This window comes from Dasypus novemcinctus, unplaced genomic scaffold (assembly GCF_030445035.2).
Source record: "Dasypus novemcinctus isolate mDasNov1 unplaced genomic scaffold, mDasNov1.1.hap2 H_1, whole genome shotgun sequence".
In the NCBI taxonomy this organism is placed as follows: Eukaryota; Metazoa; Chordata; class Mammalia; order Cingulata; family Dasypodidae; genus Dasypus; species Dasypus novemcinctus.
Genome location: NW_026688138.1, coordinates 206,033 through 223,054, shown reverse-complemented (window position 1 = coordinate 223,054; position 17,022 = coordinate 206,033). Strand labels below are relative to the sequence as shown.

The 17,022-nt window shown below is 41.0% G+C and overlaps 1 long non-coding RNA gene across 4 annotated transcripts in view; it reads left to right on the top strand.

Annotated features, from left to right (window-relative positions):
• LOC111759466 (uncharacterized) overlaps positions 1-17,022 on the top strand; it is a 51,664-nt gene that overhangs the window by 22,933 nt on the left and 11,709 nt on the right. Inside the window, exons 1-2 of one of the 4 annotated variants that reach the window (XR_009184627.2) lie at positions 7,231-7,401; positions 16,592-16,716. This is a non-coding gene — a long non-coding RNA (uncharacterized lncRNA). Of the gene's footprint in view, positions 1-7,230; positions 7,402-15,635; positions 15,778-16,591; positions 16,717-17,022 lie in introns of those variants that run through there. The other 3 variants (XR_011648169.1, XR_009184626.2, XR_009184624.2) reach the window with 3 other exon arrangements.

Below are 17,022 nucleotides of genomic sequence, written 5' to 3'. Positions count from 1 at the left end.
TCTTCTGTTTTTTTATATGGTTGCAAGTTTCATGGGTGTAAGATGACATATTGTTGTAGTTTTGATATTCATTTCCCTAATAACTAGTGATGTTGAGCATCTTTTCATGTGCTTTCCAGTCATTTGTATTTGTTTTTTTGGAGAAATATCTATCCAAAGCACTTGCCCATTTTTGGAGTGGGTTTTTTGCCTTTTCATTTTCAAAGTGTAGGATTTCTTGATCTATGCTGGATATTATGCTCCTATCAGATAGATGGTTTCTGAATTTTATTCTCCCAAAAGTAGGTTGCCTTTTCATTTTCTTGACAAACTCCTTTGAAGTGCAAAATTTTAGTTTTGAAGAGGGCCCATTTATCTGTTTTTTCTTCCTTGCTTGTACTTTGGGTGTGAAGGTCATAAAACCATTTCCTAATACAAGCTCCTTTAGAGGCTTCCCTACATTATCTTCCAAGGTCTTTATGGTGCTGGCTCTTATATTTGGATCTTTGATTGATCTTGTCTTAATTTTTGTATAATATGTGAGATGGTGTTCCAGTCTCATTCTTCTGAATATGGAAACCCAGTTCTCCAAGTACCATTTGTGGAAGAGGCTATTCTCTCCCAGTTGAGTGGGCTTGGTGACCTTGTTGAAGATCAGATGAGTGTATGTGAAAGGATTTATATTAGAACTCTCAATTTGGTTACATTGATCAGTGCGTCTTTGTGCCAATACCATGCAGTTTTGGCCACTGTAGATTCATAGTATACTTTAAAGCGAGGTAGGGTGAGAATTCGGATTTAAGTTCTCTTTTCCATACGTTGCTGGTTATTCAGGGCCTCTTGCACTTTGAAATAAATTTTTGTAGTTTTTCCAATTCAGCAAAAAAAATGCTGTGGTGATGTTTATTGGGATTGTGGTAATTCTGTAGATCAGTGTGGGTAGGATAGACATCTTAATGATGTTTACTCTTCCTATCCATGAACAGGGAATATTCTTCCATTAATTTAAGCATACTTTGATTTCCTTTACAGTGTTGTGTAGTTTTCTGCATAAAAGTCATTTACATCTTTAGTTAAATTTATTCCTGGGTGTTTGATTCTTTTAGTTGCTATTTTAAATGGTATTTTTTTTCTTGATTTTCTCCTCAGATTGCTCATTTTGGTGTGCAGAAATGTTACTGAGTTTTGCACATTAATCTTCTAACCTGTGGCATTACTGAACTCATTTATAAGCTCTAGAGGCTTTGTTGTCAATTTCTCAGGGCCTTCTCTATATATAGGATCATGTCGTCTGAAAATAGTGAAATTTTTACTTCTTCTTTTCTAATTTGGATGCCTTTTATAGGTTTTTCTTCCCCAAGTGCTTGAACAGGTACTTGTGAAACAGTGTTAAATAGGAACAATAATAGTGGGGGTCCTAGTCTTGTTCCTTATCTTAGAGGAAAAACTTTTAGAATTTCAGCATTTTATATTAGGATAGTTTTGGGTTTTTCATATATACCCTTTATCATGTTGAGATAGTTTCTTTCTATTTCTATCCTTTATAGAGTTTTTATCAGGAAAGGGTGCTATATCTTGTCAAATGCTTTTTCTGCATCTGTAGAGATGATGATGTGATTTTTTTCCTTTTGATCTGTTTATATGGTGTAAAACATTGGTTGATTTTCTTATGTTGAGCCATCCTTGCATTCCATGGATGAAGCTCATGTGGTTATGGGGTCTAATTCATGATGTGTTGTTGAATATGATTAGCATGTATTTTGTTAAGGAATTTAGCATGTAGGTTCATTACAGAGATTGGTGTGTAGTTTTCCTTTCTTGTGGCATCTTTGTTTGGCTTTGGTATTCGGGTGATGTTGGCATCACTGAATAAGTTAGGCAATATTCCTTTTGCTTCTATTTTTTCGAAGCAGGATTAGTGTTCTTTCCAGCATGTTTAGTAGAATCTACCTATGAAGCCATCTATTTCTGGGCTCTTCTTAATTGGTAAGTGTTTGATGACTGATGCTATCTCATTGCTTGTGATTTGTCCATTGAGTTCATCAATTTCTTTATTTATCAATGTAGGCTGCTTGTGTGTTTCTAAGAATTTGTCCATTTCCTCAATTATCCATCTTTTTGACATACAATTTTTCAAATTTTCCTCATATGGTACTCTCTGTCTGTGGGATCAGTGTTGATATTCCCTTCCTTATTTCTTGTTTTGCATATTTGCATCTTCCTTTTTATTTTTCCTGGTCTATTTAAGGGCTTGGTCTTCTTGAAGAACCAGATTTTGTTTTGTTTTGTTTTTTTCTACTACTTTTTAAATTTTGATTTTATTTAGAGCTGTTCTAATCTTTGTTATTTCCTTCTTTATATTTCCTTTGGAGTTAGTTTGTTGTTCTTTTCCTAATTCCTTCTGGTGTTCAGGTAGGTCTTTAATTTTAGCCCTTTCTTCTTTTTTGAAATATGCATTTATGGCTCTGAATTTCCCTCTCAGCACAGCTATTGCTGCATCCCATAGGTTTTGATACGTAGTGTTGTCATTTTCATTCATTCCAAGGTAGTTACTGATTTCTTTTGAGATTCCCTGCCTAATCCACTGTATATCTAAGAGTGCATTGCTTAACTTCCATATCTTTGTGCCTAATCTGGTTCTCTGGTCCCTACTGATTTCCAGCTTCATTTCATTGTAGTCAGAGAGATTACTTTGTGAAGCACTGTCCTGGTCTGCTGTACCCCATTGCAGGTCAGCAAGGCAGCCTTGACTCCCTCTCGGTTGTTACAGTGAGAGCTAAGTTTTATCTGCCTAGCTCATTGGCCATGTTCATATCATCCTCTTGTTCTTCTTTTTAAATTTTTTTTTTTTGGTCTATTCATGCCCTCTTACCCTTCCAAGTTAGCTAGATGTTCTAGCACAATATTGAATAGCAGTGGTGACAAGGAGCATTCTTGTCTTGCTCCCGATCTCAGCAGGGAATGTCTCAGTATTTCACTGTTCAGTACAGTGCTGGTTTTGAGGTTCTCATGTTGGAACTTTACCATATTGAGAAAGGTTCCTTCTATTCCTATGTTTTGAAGATTTTTTTTTTTTAATCAAGAAAGGGTGCTGTTCTATGTCAAATGCTTTTTTACAGCAATCAGGAGGGTCATATGAATTTTCTTCCTCAAATTGTTTTGTGGTATATAAAGGGAATTTATTTTCTTGTGTTAAAACGCCCTTTAATCCCTGGAATAAAACTCACTTGATTGTGGTGTATAATTCTTTTTTTCTTTCTTTTTTTTTTTTTTTACTTTTTTTATTGAAGTTCATCATTCATACATGAACATCCATACACAAAAAGTGTATAGTATAAGTTGTGAACTACAAAAAATATGCATATCATCATACAGGGCTCCCATACATTACCAACGCCTTGCATTTTTGTAAAAGAATCATTACAAACTATGAAAGAGCATCATCAAAATATTGCTAGTAACTATAGCCTATATCTTACATTTGGTGTATTTTCCTCCAACCTATCTGGTAAATTGCAACCTGTATTAGCATTATATACTTGTCATAGATCATGAGAGAATGTTCTTCTATGTGTTCTGTTACCCACAGTCCACCTTCCACCATAGGATTCATTGTGATTTATAGTCTCATGCATTGTACAATGTTGTTTGTTTGTTTTCATTATTATCTTTTTTTAAAGAAACATAGATTACACAACATGTTACATTAATAAATATGAGGTTCCCATTTACCCCAGTCACCACACCCCCCTCCCACTCCTCCCACATCAAAAACCTCTTTCATCAGTGTGGCACATTCATTGCATTAGATGAATACATTTTGTAGCACTGCTACACAGCATGAATTATAGTTTACATTGTAGAGTACACTCTCCCAGTCCATTCAGTGCATTTTGGCAGGATATTTAATGTCCTGCATGCCCTTGCAATATCATTCAGGACAACTTCAAGTTCGAAATATACCCCCATATCACTCCTTTTCTGCCCTCTCCCTTCCCTCAGCAACTCCCATGGCCACTGTCTCCACATCAGTGATACAGTTTCTTCCATAGCTAGGGTCACAACAATTGTATACTAGATTACCGGTAAGTCCACTGTAATCCATAATTTATTCCTCCATCCTGAAGTTCCTGGGATGGTGGTGTCCACTCCACCTCAAAATCGAGAAGTGTTTCAATCCCACATGACGGGTAGATGGGATTCTCCCACTTGCCATTGTAGACTCGTTTCCATGGTGTGGTGGTTGACCATCCTTACCTCCCTGTCAGCTGACTGGTATAAGTCCAACAAACTGGAGAGTAGGTGTTGAAACTCTGCTGAAGCTCAGGTCCCAGCTGGCACATGCACAGTCCTAAGATTCAGGTCTCCTGAGCATACACTAACCCCAGCACGATCCTCAGGTTCAGGAAAAGTGACATAAGAGGCATGCACAGAGAAGTCACATCTGAGTCCAACTCCATCACACTCAGGATTGTAAGTTCCACAGTAGGGCCCACTGACAAGGCACTGAAGTCCCAAGTCATCTGTCATGACTGCAGGTCCTGGGTGTCCTCCTAATTGGGCCCTTTTTAAAATTGGGTTGCTTTTCCTTACATTGATGAATTGTATGATCTCTTTATATGACATGGATATCAAACCCTTGTTGGATATGGGATTTTCAATATTTTTCAATATTTTCTCCCATTGAGTAGGCTGCCTGTGTATAACTTTTTGTGTGTGTGTATAATTTTTAATGTGCTTTTGGATTCTGTTTGGAAGTATTTTTGGAACTTTGCTACATATATATTCATTATAAGTATTGGTCTGTAATTTTATTTTTTGTAACATCTTTATCTGGTTCTGATATTAGCGTGACGTTGGCTTCATAGAATGTGTTCTTGTTCTCTCCTGTTTGATTTTTTGAAACATCTTGAGGAAGACTGGTATTAGATCATCTTTGAATGATTGCTTGTTCTATCACAATGCCTCTTTGAGTTTTGGTTCACCTCATTCTGAGGCTTTTAAATTGCCAACGTTATGTAACCAAAACCAGGCCAGGGATACATTAATGGGGTACAGATTTTTTTCCCCCGGGTTTTGGGAAAAAAAGTGACCTAAAAGCAGTTTTTCTCATTGCTGTTATCCAACTCGCTAGCAGATGGCGTTCACTGGCAAACACTTCCAAGGAAGTGCCACAATCCCCAGCCTACCCTTGCTTCTGGTCTGGCTCTGCTAGTCAGATTCACAGAAGAGAAACCACTCTGTCATGTGCCACATCCTCCCTCTTCCCTCTCAGTCAGCTGCACTTAGCCATGGGTTTTATCAGGCTTCATGCCTTGAAAATGGGCACTGGGAGCCCTTTCCTCCTGCCAGGGGTGTTTAGAACCTCACAGTTGACATTTCAGGCTCTTTGGCTCTCTGTCCCTTGCCCTCCTGGGCCTTGGGCAGTACTGTCCGGGTTAGTTATTCCCCAACACAAGTCCCTCTGACATCTCCTTGCACTTCTCCATTGCTTTTGTGAGCGTTGAGCCCTGCTTGTGTACTCTGATGCCATCTTCCCCATAGTCTGTAAGCTTTGCTCTTTGATGCATCCCATAGGTTGTGATATGGTGTGTTATTTTTTAGATCAGATTAAGGTATTTAGCAATTTCCCTGTAATGTCTTCAGTGACCCATGGGTTATTCCAATGGTCATTAACTAGCTTCCAAATATTGGGAGGTTTTCCGGACCCCTTTCAATTGTTGATTCTAATTTCATTCCATTGCAATTGGAGAAAATACTTTGCATAATTTTAAAGTTATACAGACTTTGCTTTGTTGTTTTTTCCATTTGAACAGCAGAGTTTCTATTCTGGAGAACATTTCCTGTGAACTTGAAAAGAGTGTGTGTACTGCTGCCAATGGATGGAATGTTTTGTTCACATCAATTAGATAGAGTTGGTTGATAATGTTGCACAAATCTTCTATACCTTGCTGAATTCATGTCTAGTAGTTCTATCAATTATTGGGAGTGGGTATGGAAAACTTAGACTATGACTGTTCAATGATCTCTTTCTCCTTTCAAATCTCTCAGGTTATTTCTTCAGGCATTTGAAGTGTCCGTTGTTAGGCATGAACATATTTTATAATTGTCATGTCTTTAAGATATAATAACATTTTAATCATTATGAAGTATTTCTCTTTGTCTTCATAACATTTATTGCCTTAAAGCATACTGCCTTAGTTTGCTAAATCTGCCAATGCAAAGTTACCAGGAATGGGTTAGTTTTTACAAAGGGACTTGAAATGTCCAAATCAAGGCACCAGCAGAGATATTTCCTCAACAAATGTCATCTGCTGGCAGATCCTGGAGTCTTGCCACGTGGCAAGTCAAGATGGCAGCTAATCACTGCCATTCCTGAAGTCTTCTCTCTCAGATGGCATGGTCAAAGTGGAGGCTCTTTTTCTGAGTAGCTCTTCTTTCAGTTCTCAGTTTAAATAAGACCCAACAAACGGGTCGAGACCCAACCTGGGTCATGCTGCACTGATGTAGCTCAATCAAATGGCCCCACACTCATGGGAATGGATGAGTTCAAGAACATAACCTTTCCTAGCCTTCACAATATTTAAACTTTTCACTTAGTATATTGGAAAGCAAGAGACACTCCACCTCTTTTATGATTGCTGTCACATGATAATCCTTTTTCATCCTTTTACTTTCCACCTTTTTCTTCCTTTGAATCTAAGGCATGCCTTTGCAGATTACACTTTTAAGGATCTGGCCACTTTATCGAATGTATCAATCAGACCAATGCCTATTCAAATAGACACAGCTCTCCATTTATTCTGAATATGAATTTTTCTTCCCTGAAAACATTAACCGTGACAAAACTACCATCTGTGGACTTACAGAACATCTTATCCTTCATCTTGATATTCCACACAGCTTTGCTTCTGTTCATGGAACCCGCTTCATGGTTAATGAAATGCAGTACTGGGCATATGCTAATGGAATTCCCTCATCTTCCATTTTCATACTGGAGCAGCTGAATTGACACATCAGTGGAATGACCTTTGGAAGATTCAATTATGGGGTTAGCTGGGTGGCCATACCTTGCAGGTCTAGATAAATGTCCTCCCGGAAGCTGTATATACACTCAATTACAGTCTAATATATGGTTCTGCTTCTCCCAAAGCTGTGATTTGTGAGTCCAGAAATCAAGGGATGGCAATAGAGAAAACTCACTAGTGATCCTCTACCAAGTGTTTTGCTTCTTATCACCAAAACTTATGCTTTTCCTCCAGAAAAGAGAAAAAATGATTTCATTGAACTGGAAGTCAAAATTGCTGTGGACCACTTTGGTTTCCTCATGCCTCTGAATCAACAAGCAAAGACAGGATTGAATGTACTAGCTGAGGTTATTGATCCTGATTACATGGGGAAATTAGACTGCTACTTCAAAATGTAAGTAAGGAAGAGAATTCCAGAATACAGGATATTCCTTAGGGTATCTACTTGTATTTCCATTTCCTGTGATTAAAGTCAAAGGAGAACTCTAATAATCAATTTGCACAGGACTACTAATAGCCCATATCATCCATTAAAATGGTATGGGTTACTGCACTAGGGAAAGAACCATAACCAGCTACTTTGTTTGTTGAGGGGAAATGATTATGCATGTGTAATAGAAGTAGATGGTTGCAATTACCAGTTATGATCATGTGACCATTTGCCACAACGAGGACTATAATTGCTATTAATATTTATTTTGTTAGAAGCATTTTTGCATATGAATATGTGTATAAAGCAAACGTCTTTCTTTTCATCCCTCTCCTAACCCCATATAAGATTAGTTGTATTAACTTTGCGTCATAGTATTTATGTTACAGGATAGCAAGGGTAAGAGTGAATATTGGTTACCCAAGTGCTTGCATCCTATTTTGAGGAAACATTAGTGAACTTTCAGTAGTACACAGGATAGTTGTATCATGTCAGATGGAAATGTGATTTTGTTATTGTCTTTATTTGGAGATAAAGTATAGTTTATCTGAGATGTCAGTGGGTGTCCAATTGGCAATGGATAGACCGTTATGATTAGTTTTATGTGTCAACATGTCTAATTTGTGTGTTCAGTTGTTTGTCAAAAGCTGTCCTAGTTGTCCCTACAAAGTTACTTCATAGATGGGATTAGTGACTAAAATGATTTGACTCTAAGCAAAGAAAGTTACAATGAACAACGTGATTTGGACTAATGCAAACAGTGAGAGGTCTCAGAAGGGAGAAGTGGGTATTCCATGTATCATAAGGAGTACTTCCACAAGACTACACCTTCCACTGCCTCCTCTAGTTCCAGCATAAGGAATACAGACAGAAGATTTCAACTACCCTTATACTGGAATTTCCAAGCTTTTCACCTTCCTTCAATCAAAGGAATCAATTCCTTAAAAGGAATCTCTTCCTGTATATATATTTCTGTGTCACTGGTGACCCCTGATTGATCCTGACTCTCTATAGAGCTTCCAAAGAAGAGAATGGGACTGTGGAACTCTCTTTATTTTTCCATTTTTAAAACAATTTATTGAAGTATATCATTCCTACATGAACATACATAAACAATAAGTGTATAGTAAATTTGTGGACTTAAAAAACAAATATGCATAACATGACACAGGACTCCCATAGGTCATGTATCACAAACACATTGACTTGATGTGAAATGTAATAAATTTTGTAAGAGTGTGGTCTAAGTAAAATTATACTAAGTATAATTTAAGTATAATTATAGTAAGTATAATTTGGAAGATTTTCAGTGGTATAATATCTGAAGGAAGAGAAGATATTTGAAGAGGGTTGAACTAGTTTTGGGAAGAGATCCAAGTTGTGGTCACATATTTGAAAAATACTGCAATTTTAGTTTCCCAGCTACTAAGAAAATATCATTCAATGGAATGGCTTCAGCAATGGAAACTTACTGGATCATGGATCTCAGGCTAGAAGTCAAAAATTGAGATGTTAGCAAGGTGATGCTCTCCCTTAAAGACTTTTGCCTTCTGAGGCAGGCTGCCAGGGACCCTTGGTCCTTGGCTTATCTGTCACATGACAATGCAAAGCACATCACCTTCCCTTTTGTTTTCTGAGTTCAACTGACTTGCAGCTTCTGGCTGTTGACCATGGCTACTTCTTCTGTGTCCATTTTCCTTTGCTTTTAAGGCATTCAGCTATTTTGGAATAAGTCCCACTCACATTCACTTTGTATTCCATTTGGGCATACCTTTATTCATACCATCTTCAAATATCTTAATTACAAAAGGGTCCACACCCATGGGACCAGGGGTTTGGACCTGAAGTTGCCATTTGTAGGGCACATGATTCAGTCCCCAATACCTTCCTTGAGAAGGAAGTGTCCACCCCATATGGACAAGAATTCTATGGGAACCTGTGATAAGCAGAATTTTAGGATATCCCCAGGACTTCCCACCCTCTCGTGTCTAGTGTGTGCATAAGTCCAAGCTCTCTGGATGAGATGAACTTCACTCCTTTGAATATGCAGTAGATCAGGACAAGAACCAGAGACTCAAGGCTCCTGAAGGAATTGCTACACCCCTATGCAGTCAGCTTGTAGCTTTATATCTGCTCCATAATGACATGCATAATGCAAGCGCTCTTTGGTAGAATGCAACCTGCTATAAAATCTGCCCGTTCTGAACTTGTGGTAGTTTGATCAGTAGGACAGAGAATCTTGTGGAGGTATTTTCCTGGGATCCTATGACCATCAATACCTACCTGTGTTCTGAGATGGTTCAGCTAATCATGGAGATATGAAGAGATGCAAAGAGGACACTTGTGTCATTGCCAATGACTTTGCCTATCCTTTTGTAATTGCCAGTGGCTTTGCAGCTTTTGTCAGCCTTCATGGTGAAGAGGCTGTGAAAGGGATATTGTAACACCGATTGTAAGCTGACTCCACCACAAAAGAGTTATACTCAAAAAGCCAGTGGCAGGGACCTTGAATGTTTCCTTTAACAGGTTTATTCTCTTACCAGAGCTGCCCCAGGCCCACCAATCCCCAATGCACAGCAGGTCATCAGAGTGACCAACACCATGGCTTTCCTTGAAAACTGATGGGGCATTCTGACCTCAAGATCCACCTTCAGAGTCCTGAATACTAACAAATAAAAAAATGTAAAACTTTTATTTTCAATTTACTGGGTGCATTATACACTTCAGCCTTCCTTCCTAAGTATGTGATAAAGTACATATATAACATGAAGTATATTATATATATAATATTATATTATATATAATATTATATATATATATATATATATATATATTCCTTAAAAAGTATGCTGAATATTTTGAAACAATTCTCGCTTTGTATTATTTAACCATTTGGATGGGCCACATTGGTGTTATGTGGTTAGTTTGTATTTCCTTTTGACTTAAAATATAGCTCTCCTGTTTAATGTAGAGCATTGGTGGTCAGCTGTGTTTTCCTTGCTCTTTTCCCAAAACACACATGTCAATCCCATCTATACCATTGATTGATAGTTGTAGTGATTCATTTAGAAATTGAGGAAATGCACAATTGCTGGGTATTTGACAATTGCTGGGTATTTGACTCCTCCTCTTTTCCCAAAACACACATGTCAATCCCATCTATACCATTGATTGATAGCTGTAGTGATTCATTCAGAAATTGAGGAAATGCACAATTGCTGGGTATTTGACAATTGCTGGGTATTTGACTCCTCCTCTTTGGAGAATATGCTCTCTATGTCTTCCCACCTCCTGAGAATTATTGATGTGAAATACTAAAACATAGCTGAGGGAACAGTATTTTAGTCTGCTAAGCTACCACAATGCAACATACCAGAAATGGACTAGATCTTACAATGAAAATTTATTATCTTACAAGCTTAGAGATTTGAGACTGAGAAAAATGTCCAAATCAATGTGCCATCAGCTGAGAGAATGTCCCTAAAGACCAGCTGCCAGTGATCTTGCTTCTTTTGTCACATAGCAAGGCAATGGTGGTATGTGCTGGGCTTTCCTTTTTCTCTGGTTTTAATTGCTTCAGCTTCTTGCTTCTGTCTTTCTCTCTTAGCTTCTTGGTCTTTCTCTTTATTTCTCTCAGTGTATTCACCCCATTTATAAAGGACTCCATTAAGAGGATTAAGAAACAGCCTGGGCCACACCTTAACTGAAGTAACCTGATCAAAAGGGCCCACCCTCTGTAAGTTCACACCCACAGGAATGGACAGCTTTAAGAACATGATTTTCTGGGGTACATGCAGTCTCAAATGACCACAAACAGTTTGTTAGCTTTAGACTTTTTTCTGATGCTGTGAATGCATTCTCTGTTGGCAATAGATGACTTGGATGTAAAAGAAAAAAATTAAGATTTATTTTATTTATTTCTCTCTCCTTGACCCCCACCCCAAGTGTCTGTTCTCTGTTTTCTGTGTCCATTTGCTGCGTATTCTTCTTTATCTCCCCTTTTGTTGTTGTCAGCGGCACAGGAATCTGTGTTTCTTATTTGTTGTTGTTGTGTCGTCTTGCTGCATCAGCTCTCCATATCTGCAGCACCATTCCTGAGCAGGCTGAACTTTCTTTCGCACTTGGCGGCTCTACTAATGGGATACACTCCTTGTGCATGGGGCTCCCCTATGCGGGAGACAACTCTGTGTGGCAAGGCACTCCTTGAGGGCATAAGCACTCTGCATGGACCAGCATGCAGATGTCTAGGAGAAGTGTTAAGTTACTCCTTCCTTCAGCAGACGGGAAAAGTAAGTGCAAAGTGCATGATATTGGAAAAGAAACTATTAGATCAGTGATATGCTTGTACAACTATCCTGCCTCCTGTTGTTTGCTAATATTTATTCCTTAGTTTAAATTCTGCCTTTTAAAAAAATACTGAATAGCCAAACTCACACTTTTTTGTATGACAGCCTTCAGAATATTTGAACTTGCTCATTTATCTTAAGTTTAAACGTTCTCTACTTCATCACTCTGCATGTGCTCCACAAATATGGTTTCTTTTTTTAAAGTTTTTTTGAAGATACATAGATCACACAAAATGTTACATTAAAAAATAGGTTCCCACATACCCCATTCCCCACAACCCCCACTCGTCCCACATTGACAACATCTTTCATTAATGTGGTACACTCATTGTAGTTGATGAGTACATTTTGGAGCACTGCTACACAGCATGGATTATAGTTTATATTGTAGTTTACACTCTCTCCCAGTCCATTCATTGGGTTTTGACAGGATATATAATTTCCTGCATCTGTCCCTGCAAAATCATCAAGGACAGCTCCAAGTCCCCAAAATGCCCCAGTATCACACCTCTTTTTCCCTCTCCCTGCCTTCAGCAACTCCCATGGCCACTGTCTCCACATCAATGATATAATTTCCATTGCTAGAGTCACAATAATTCTGTAGTAGAATATAGTACAATACCTCTCTGTTATGAATTAAGCAAATCAAACTGTCTCAGAGAGTTAGAGACTGGAAGACAGGCTTACAGAAAATAGTTGGTGAGAGAAAGGTTGTGAGTTGACACCCACATGGGGGAAACCTATGATAAATTAGAGGTAAGTAATTGTGCATGAAGGGATACAACAGGGGCATAGGGACACTACCGGGTCTGGCTTTGGATGCTTTAGGTGAGGATGGGTCAGATGGTCCAAGGAATTGGGGGGAGGGTTGGGCGGAGCAGGAGAACAGAAGAGATTGTCAGGTAGTGGTTGAAACTGTAATCATGAGAAACCTCTTTAGAAAATATAATAAGGAAGGGTTACTGGTTTAAGGTGTTTGATACATCTTCTGGCACAGGGTGCACCTGGGTCAGGCTTCTAGGGAGTGTGCAAGTGCTCATCATGTCATAGTGTGTTATATAAGTGTGTGTAGACCCATACAATGAGTGGGAAGGTGTTATGACCGCATACGGGGGAGACCTGATATTCTCCCACAGAGGGGAGGGTGTCTCTCGAGCATAGGTGGCTCCCAGTGGGGGAGGACAGACCAGTGTGTCAAGCCCTCAGCATTCTTGCAAGTATCTACAAATCTTGTCCTTCAAGAAGTGAAGCTTGGGTGTCAGTGTGGGCCCTGAGGGCAGGGGGAGTGAAGAATAGAGTAATTGGGAGAGGGGATCACTTGGGGGCAAGGGAAGTGTTCTGCATGATCCTCAAATGATGGATACAGGCCATGTTAGATATCACCAAAAATTTATAAAGCGTTTATAGCCTAAAATGTAAACCATAATGTAAACCATAATGGAACCATGGCTGGTACCTATCTTTCAACATATGTAATTGGATTCTTAAAAAAAGGAGCACACTATTGATGTATGCAATAGTTTGGATGTAACTTAAGGACTTTATCCTGAGTGAAAAAAATTGAGTTCTATACCTGTATATTTACATACAACTCTGGAGTGAACAATTGCAAGCGTTGTTTACTATGAAATATAAACCCTGGGGAGGACATTGATAGTGTACAGTGAGGTGGCTGTGGACAGTGGAATGTGTGTGTGTGAAGATGTGTAGTTGGGGTGTGTGTGAATTTGTAAACGTCAAGCAGACATGAGGGCAGCAAGTTGGACTTCTCCTCCAAAGGCTTCCTCCATTGCTGGCCATCTTGGGAGAATATTCAACACTTCAAGTCACAAACTCTGCCCTTCAGTATGTTCCCAAAGAAGAGATAGAAACCAGGAGAAGAAGTAATAATTTAGTGGAATGAAAGCCTAGTACGTGCCAACTCTTCTGGTGGGCTTTGGCACATGGTTGTCAGATGGTGGTCAATGAGGAAGTTCAGGCAGGATGGCCCTTCAGGCAGTTCTCACTCTGCAGGCTCAGGGACACATTTTAGGGATTGGGCATGGAACAGTGTTTGAACAACACCAGAATTTCCCACCTGCTGTCAACTGTTCAACCAAAACAAGATGGGAGATGGAGATGACACCCAGGTATGTAAAAACATGAGAGCAAAGCCAAAAAGCCCTGGACTAAATGTGATGATGAATTCTGTCCCTGACTGAGAAGAGAGACCACAGGAGAGTTGAACTAGTTTCTTACAAGCAGGATTCATTTACTAGTTCAAACATCCTGAGCTGAACTATGTTACATCCATTTTCCAATAAAGAACTTGGAGTGGAAAGGACTTGGTGACTTTCCCAAAGTCATACAGCAGTGAATGGTGGAGCAAGGGCTCTTTTGTTCCCTCAATATATTATCAATTAATGACTGATGTGGTCACTGATTTAAACACCAGGAAGAAGAAGTATGGGAACACATGATGAGGATGCTCTACCCAAGTGGAGCCTGCATGACATGGCGCTTAGGAATCTTTTAGACATTTGTTGCTTGGTGCCCAGCCCTTATACTGCCTCTGTGACATACAGCCTATGAGTCCCACAACACTTTGGTGAGGTCCAGCTTGGAACAGAGAGAGGGCATCAGCTGGGGAAAGCATGGCCAAGTATAAAATTCCATTACAGAAAGGACAGTAGAGGGCAGACAGCCCCTGGATACTGCTCTCTTTGGAAAAAGAAGTAGAGGTGAAGGAGAAATTGTGGGCAGAATTGTGGGTAATATGTGAAGATGACAAGAGGAGAGGGTCCTGAAATGTGACTGTTTCTATCCCAAGCTCTTTGCCAGCAGCAAGAATGGGTGCCAGGAACCCTTGGCAAAAGGGCAGCCTTATCACCATTTTGCCTATGTGATGGGACATCACCCTGCAATGCAACCCCAGCTGTGTGCTGAGCTGTCCCAGAGGACACACCCTGGGAGTCATGGATTGTCTGAAACCACAAAGTCAATGGGGGGAGGAATCAGAACTAGAACTTAGAGAAGGCAGCACTGGCCAAGAACAAGGGTGTGTGTCAGGGAATCTCAGAGTCTGTCAGGGCTGACAGGATGAGTCGAGAGACTGGACCATGGACACCTCAATTTGAGAGGTTAATTAGAGATTGGAGGGTGACAAAAAAACTTTCAGTACAGAGAGGTGTGCACCGTTATCTCCTTGATCTCAGGTGCGACGGCTTCCTCGGTCGGTAGAGGTGGGGTCTGGCTGCGGACGAGGGGTCGGTCCAGCTCTGGACGAGGGGTCGGTCCCGCTTGGGACGAGGGGTCGGTCCCACTTGGGACGAGGGGTTGGTCCGGCAGCAGACGAGGGATCGGTCTCACAAGGGGTTGCGTGGTTCGGCTGACGGGGTCGCCCGGAGAAGCCGGCGATGAAGGGGTCGCCCGGAGAAGCCGGCGACGAAGGGGTCGCCCGGAGAAGCAGGCGACGAACTGGGGACAAGGGAGGCCAGGCCCTTGTCGGGGGCTCTTAGGACTGGAGGGCGCACGGCAGAAGAACTACCGCGGAGACAAGGTAAACACGCAAGTCCACTTTATTGAGGGAGAGGCAACAGTTTTATAGGGGCTGGGGAAGGCTGATTGGTCGAAGCCACGCCCTGTTCTGATTGGTTGCCGTCGAAAGGTCAGTGGGTGGTACTGGATGGGGGAGGGGTGGTGGTTAGGGATTGGCTGTCGCTGTTGCTGGGGGAAGGGGCAGGGTTTAGGGATTGGTGGCTGCTGTTGCTGGGGTGGAGGGCAGACTTGAGTTTCCTGCCCACGCCTGGCTGTTGCTGCTGTCGGGGGAGGGGAAAAGGGCAGACTGGAATTTTCCGCCCTGCGCCTGTGCAGGGAGAAAGAAGAAGAAGGGTGCCGCCCCACAGGCATCGTGTGGCACCATCCGGGAGGAGGGGCGGCCGCGGAAGCATGGCTGCCGAGAAGGGGAGACCCGAGGGCACTCTGCGCCCATGCCGAGCTTCCTTCAGGGGTGGCGGTGTGTCCGACCAGCCACCCTATTATGGGGGCAGCGGCTTGGCCTGCCGCAGCCGCTCCCCCGCCAGGCCAGCAAACCACACTTCAGCCCGTGGGGTGACCGCATCAGGTTTATTTTCCTGATTGTATCCTCATAGGACACTTACCGCTTAATTCAGGTCCAGAACATGTCCACCCAGTGCTCAACTAAACTCTCCACACCCCCCAGAATCAAATCCTAGCCACTAAATCCCACATCCCCAGGCTGTCTAACTGCTCTAACCATGGGCCTGGACAAGAGCCAAGGTAGGGGGGTGATTGAGTGCCTCAGCCCTTCTCCACCTTCCTCCCAGCTTAAATATACCCTGGACATGCAGGGCAGCCCAAGGCATGCTAAACAAATCAAACCATTTATTTTTCTGTTTCTTTTTTTACAATGAAGTTGGTTTGACTTTCATTGGAAAGAAACAATTTTAGACATGACTGTAATTTTCTGTGTTCCATATAAAAATTTCAGTCATTATTTGGGGAGGAGAGGGAGCAGTGCTTGTGGAGTGATCCTTGGAAGAGCCCAAAGGTTCCTGATGTCAGTCATCTTGGCCACAAAATGAATCTCTCCCCAGCTACTTGGACAAGACTCATTCTTGCACCAAAATACACAAAGCGACTTCATATCCTCTGTCCCTATATCATATTGCATACAAATACATTTTGAGGGACTTGTGAATCTTCTTTTACCCCACATTCTTTTTCTGTCCTTATTAGCATTAAGAAATAGGCCAACTCAAATAACACATTCAGTAATCCTGAGTCTTAATGTGCTCTCTCCTCCATAGAGGTGGATATACACAGATTCATGCCCCTGGGAAGCAGACTTGGGGATGTCTACTCAAACCAACCACACAACACATGGCCTGCATGTGCTGAGGACCATGGAAGCGCCAATGTCTACATCCTTTAGGTAAGGAAAGCACAAGAACGCTTGGGGAAGGTGTTGACTTACATATCAATTATAGAAAATTAGCTGATATTCCAGAAACTGAAAAAGTAGAAGAGCAACTTTCCATGAGGAAAGTATTAGGAGATACAGATAATTTGCTGATGACCATCCACTGATGACCACCTACAATGGAGCCAGGGCTTGTGAGAAGGCATAAGGAAAGACCAATGGGGACTTGTCACTAAACAGGAAGACCATGAAATTTCTCTTTTCCCAGGAGCAGGCTCAAAGAATATAGACTGAAGCGGGAGGGCAGAACTAGGTCAG